This window comes from Bombina bombina, chromosome 2, assembly GCF_027579735.1.
Source record: "Bombina bombina isolate aBomBom1 chromosome 2, aBomBom1.pri, whole genome shotgun sequence".
NCBI classification, from domain to species: Eukaryota; Metazoa; Chordata; class Amphibia; order Anura; family Bombinatoridae; genus Bombina; species Bombina bombina.
In genome coordinates, this window is record NC_069500.1 from 1,304,877,784 (window position 1) to 1,304,883,783 (window position 6,000).

A 6,000-nucleotide genomic window follows, 5' to 3' on the forward strand; every position below is an offset into this window, starting at 1 on the left:
TTGTAAGGCAGTTATAGTGTGTGATGCAGGGTTAAAATGAATTCTGTCCTTATACACACACCATAGATAAAGATTTGTAAGGCAGTTATAGTGTGTGATGCAGGGTTAAAATGAATTCTGTCCTTATACACATACCATAGATAAAGATTTGTAAGGCAGTTATAGTGTGTGATGCAGGGTTAAAATGGATTCTGTCCTTATACACACACCATAGATAAAGATTTGTAAGGCAGTTATAGTGTGTGATGCAGGGTTAAAATGTATTCTGTCCTTATACACACACCATAGATAAAGATTTGTAAGGCAGTTATAGGGGTCTTTTTAACAAAAGCCGAATGGCCCCTGTTCCCCTTGTTTCTGCGCAAGCCTTCAGGCTCGCCGGAAACAGGAGTTAAGAAGCAGCGGTCTTAAGACCACTGCTCCTAAACTCATACACCGCCACTGAGGCAGCGTGTAGCAATCCGTCCGATCATGTACGATCGGGCTGAATGACACCCCAAATCTGCAGGGGGCAGTATTGCACCAGCAGTTCACGCAAGACTTTGTAAGGGCATATTGATTAAAACTGTATGCGAATGAAACTTGAACAGGGACTTTAACTGAAGACAGAAACCGGACAGATTTGTTTGCAGAGCTGCTTCCAAGCAGAAAAACGAATTGAAGAAGCAGCTGTTGAGAGTAGACTTTGCTGAAACATCTTCCACAATGTGTTTTGTTGCCTCCTGTGTGTAATTACAGTGATCTGTCTTCCTGCCAGTGTATGACATCTTTAACAACTATCGAGCCACTAACTACTCAACGCTATTTATTGCCTAATGTATACTCCTTGCTTTGTTTTAGTGCAAGTTTTCAATAGAAAGTGATCTTATTTCGTAGCATTCTGGTGTTCAATGCTAACAGGTAGACTTGGCACTCTCCCTGATGCAACAGCATACAACACAAGCAAAGCTCCTACTAGGTTTCTTAAAATCTGGTATTGATTAATACAGCCTGGTAGGAAAAAGCTTATCAGGCTCAGGCATTTGATCTAAGGTTTAATGTACAAGGCCAGGGTTCTGATTTGAGTTCTTATATGTGCATTGAGATTACATGCAGACCAAGGGTCTGATATGAGATCTTATGAGGACCTGGAGCCTAGAGAATCTGAATGACCAGAGGTGTTTACCAAGGTCTTATATGGACATGTGGCTGAGTTGGACTGCAAGACCATTGGGTCTGACCTTTTAAGGGACACTCAAGTTAAAATAAACTGTTATGATTCAGAAAGAGCATGCATTTTTAAGACACTTTCCAATATACTTCCATTATCAAATTTTGCACAGTCTTTTTATATTCACACTCTCTGGAGAACATGATCCTACTGAACATGTGAACAAGCTCACAGGGCATACATATTCTAGTCTGTGATTGGCTGATGTCTGTCACATGATACAGGGGGGCCGGCAAATGGGAGACATTCTTTTTTTAAAGAAACAAAAAACTACTACTTATTTGAAATTAGTAAGAGTAAGTTCTATTGGATTGTCTTTTTTTTTTATTATGTACTTGTTAATTATGTAATTCTACTGCATTGAGTGGTTCTTTAAGTTGTTGAATGTTTTGTTGAGAAAAGCTGACAACAGTAGCTGCTGCAAATTATAAAAACTAACCAACACAGTTCAACCATAAATAACTAATTATCTAACTAATTACTATTAACAGTTAATTTACTGAAAATGCCACAAAGGCAAATTAATATTCGGGTCTTTTCATAATTCTGCCTTTATGAACACTCTCCTTTTACTTTACCTTAATAACCATATTAATGCATTAATTTGCATAATAAACCTACCCTTTTTTGAAGAAAGGCAGTAATAATAATAACAATTTTGCATTAATCAACTGTGAAATTGAAATCATTTGCATGATAAATCTGTTAGAAAATCATAGCAATTTAGGTCGTACTGTTTTTGTCCATCCAACATAAATGGTTAGTATTAATTGAAATTCCTCAGCATGATCCAGTCTTTCTTTTATTCACGCTAGCAGCAGGAAACCTGGATTGTACCATGAATTATAAATTGACCACATTCTTCCTACACTGCAGATGTCACTTGTATGACACGTATTTATGTGAAATATCTCCTGATATATTTTAGCATATAATAATAATACTCAGTGCTCAGATCCAAATTAAATTACAGGTAGCCCTCAGTTTACGCCAGGGTTAGGTTCCAGAAGGAATGGTTGTAAATTGAAACCGTTGTAAATTGAAACCCAGTTTATAATGTAAGTCAATGGGAAGTGAGGGAGATAAGTTCCAGGCCCCTCAAAATTGTCATAAGTAACACCTAATACATTATTTTTAAAGCTTTGAAATGAAGACTGTAAATGCTAAACAGCATTATAAACCTAATAAAATAATCACACAACACAGAATATATAATTAAACTAAGTTAAATTAACAAAAACATTTGCTAAACAGCATTATAAACCTAATAAAATAATCACACAACACAGACTTCGCTTGCATTTTTCTGCAAACAGTTCTTTCTATGCATTCCAATCTGGAATGATTTAGAGTTAGGAAGATCTTGTTCTTTTGAAATCTGCTCGATAGCTCAGGTCTGGTTAAACTGATTAATTTCATCTTGCTTGGCTTTGCTGCAACACAAGCGTACAGCTCCACCTACTGGCTATTTTAATAAATGCACTGCTTCTCAATGCTTTTCAATAGCAGTCACATGACTGGAAAAAAAGGTTGTTATTCTGAAACGGTGTAAATTGAACCGTTGTAAAACGAGGGCCACCTGTATATATAAAGAAAAGTCACTCTCAGGACTTGCTTGTGCAACCATATCTTCAAACTTTTATTCATCCATATGATATACAAAAATGTTAGGCGCTGTTTAGGCTTGTAATATAAGCCTTTGTCAAAAACTACAGCTCCATATAACTATTAGCAAATATATAAAAAAATCTATCTACTTAATATTAATATCCAAGTATTTTGGATACGCAGAATGAAAACACAAATTCCACAAGGTTACAATTCAGAGTGAGATATAATGAATTATTGGGAATAATCTATTCTGTATACGTTTCCTCTTGTTTGTATATAGAGGAAATATCTCTAAGTGCTCACTTTGTAAGAGAAATCAATAATATGTACTTGATAGACCAGTGAATATATATGGTTAATTAATGTTTGTTCTATTAACGATACAGGGTTTGATAAACTGATGAATAATTATAGATATAAATGTGAAAAATATTATATAATATCTATCCCTGGTGTTATAGACCAAACATATGTTGTTAGGATTATGGCTAAAATGTATAGAAAGAGAAAGTGATATTTTGTATAAAAAGAAGAACAATGTGATATGTTAAGAAACTTTCTCTTTTTTACACTGAACATAGCCTAAAAAACATGGGTACTTAAAGGGACAGTATACACTCATTTTCATATAACTGCATGTAATAGACACTACTATAAAGAATAAGATGCACAGGTACTGATATAAAAATCCAGTATAAAATGGTTTAAAAATGTACTTAGAAGCTTTCAGTTTAGCTCTGTTGAAAAGGTAGCTGGAAAGCCCACTGCAAGTGGGAAATAAGACACTCCCCCCTCCCCCTTCTTTTGCATATGAAAAGACCCTTTACACAAACAGGAGCAAGTTGGAGTAGGTAGCTGATGGTATTCTCATAAAACTTTGGGGCTTGGTTAGGAGTCTGAAAATCAGAGCAATGTTATTTAAAAATAAGCAAAACTATACATTTAAAAAAAAAAAAAAAAAACTTTATGGGCTATATAAATAGATCATCTACAAAACATTTATGCAAATAAAAAATTAGTGTATAATGCCCCTTTAAGTAGTTAACAAGAAGGCGTTTTTGTTTTAACCAATCAGATCACTGTGTGTATACATTAAAAGTATGGATGACCACAAGTGCTTTAAGGTCTATGATTAAGGCTCACGCTGAAATGTGTAAAACCGAGCTTGCTCGCTTTTTTGTCTATGTAGTGGAGATTGTTTTACTTGAGAATCAATAAAGTTGATGCTTTTATTTTATATGAAGAAAAACGCAGATGCCTTTTTTCCCCTTCTTTTTCGACTATCTAATTAATACTCTTACCACAAAATGTATTGTGTATTAAACAGTGGTGTTAACATGTATGTCACTGGGTCACATTCCAAAATAACCAAGCACTTTTCATTAAAAAATTTTTTTTTTTTTTTAGAAAACTGCTTTCCATATGAGTCTATGAGAATCAACATTTTAATGTTACAGTTTCATGCTTTAAATGGACATAAAACATCTTGAAACTACAAGATTTTTCTGCAGTATTGCACGCAAGTATAAACATTTTCTGAATATATTAACTCTTTGTTTCCTGCAATTGTTTTCAATGGCGAAACCCTACTATTACTTGTCTTATTTTTAAGAACCAATCCGACTTGTTACTGTAGTAGACCAGGCTTTTTACTGTCACTTTGGGCCTGTTGATCTAAACTTCGCCACTTCAGATGTGTTTGCACCTAGCATACTATTTGTTACCTACGACTTAAAGTGAAGGTCAATTTTGATGAATTATTACCCGGTTTATAATAAACCCATTAAAAACAAGGGCACTTTAATTAATCAAAATTGACATTTCACTCCTTTTCTTCAAAAACTTACCTTTTAATCCTGATTGCCGCTCCAGCGATTACCCCGGCCATCGGAAGCCTCTTCTTACATCAGAAATGACTAATCCGGCTTCCTCCAATCACGGCTTTCCCCCCGGGGGGATCATGGCCTGATGCAACGTCGTGATTGGAGGAAGCCGGATTCGTCATTTTGGACCTGCAAAGAGGACCTGCGATGGGCGGAGAAAGCGCTGCAGCGGCTGACATGATTAAAAGGTAAGTTTTTTAAGAAAAGGAGTGAAATGTCAATTTTGATGAATTAAAGTGCCCTTGTTTTTACTCTAAAATAAAATAAATCATTATTTTAAAAAAAATTGTTTAAAAGTTCCAATATGTATCTTTAATTGGCAACTAGGGCTGCTCTCCTCTTCAAGCTTAAAGGGGCAGTAAATGTAAACCATAAAGTTACATAATTCTGCACATAGTGCAGAATTATGTAACATTATCTTAGCGACAGATTTAAAAAACTAATGATTTGATAGATTTTAGCTGTCAAAGTTGTACTTACCTGGTCACCTCTCCAGGATCTTCTGATCATGTCTTCTGTTTTAAAATCGCTTCACAGGCACGCAGGTGCTCCCGCTACCAGACCAGAGTGGAAGCATGCTACAGTCAGCTCAATAGCGCGATTGGGTGTGCTGTGATAAGACAGGGCGCCCGAGAAGGGCTTTTGAAGCAGAAGACATGATCAGAAGATCCTGGAGAGGAGACCAGGTAAGTACAACTTTGACAGCTAAAATCTATCAAATCTTTAGATTTTTAAAGCTGTTGCTAAGATAAGTTACATAAGTCTGCACATTTGTTTTTACATTTACTGTTCCTTTAATAAACCATCAAGTTGTAGAAACATAAAATCACAAGATGGTGCCTTATACTGCAATATTATCTGTATCAAAGAAAATAAAGTAAAACTCTTCAATTCCTGCACTACTTGGTGCTAAAAGATATGGCAGTTTCACTCTGAAAACCTTTCACAAAAAAAAAAAAACCTAAGGGACATAAAGTGCAAACAAATAACATAAAAGTCCCCTAATGCATATATGTGTAACCACCAATCACCAGCTAGCTCCCAGTAGGGCATTGCTACTCCTGAGTCTACCTAAGTATGCTTTAAAAAGGAACATTTGACAATAGAGGTGAAAGGGACCTGCAACCCAATTATTTGTTTATGATTCAGATAGAGAATGCAATTTTAAAAATGTTTCCATTTTACTTCTATTATCAAATTTGCTTAATTTTCAGGTTATCCTTTGTTGAAGCGATATCTTGATAGGTAGCGTGCACACGTCTGAAGCACTACATGACAGGAAATAGTGCTGCCATC

General features: G+C 35.4%; 1 long non-coding RNA gene across 1 annotated transcript in view; it reads left to right on the forward strand.

Annotated features, from left to right (window-relative positions):
* The window catches only part of LOC128648269 (uncharacterized), a 29,096-nt gene extending 23,712 nt beyond the window's left edge, over positions 1 to 5,384 (forward strand). Inside the window, exons 2-3 of the long non-coding RNA XR_008400556.1 lie at positions 4,229 to 4,344; positions 5,242 to 5,384. This is a non-coding gene — a long non-coding RNA (uncharacterized LOC128648269). The remainder of the gene's footprint in view (positions 1 to 4,228; positions 4,345 to 5,241) is intronic.
* Positions 5,385 to 6,000: the final 616 nt, after the last annotated feature.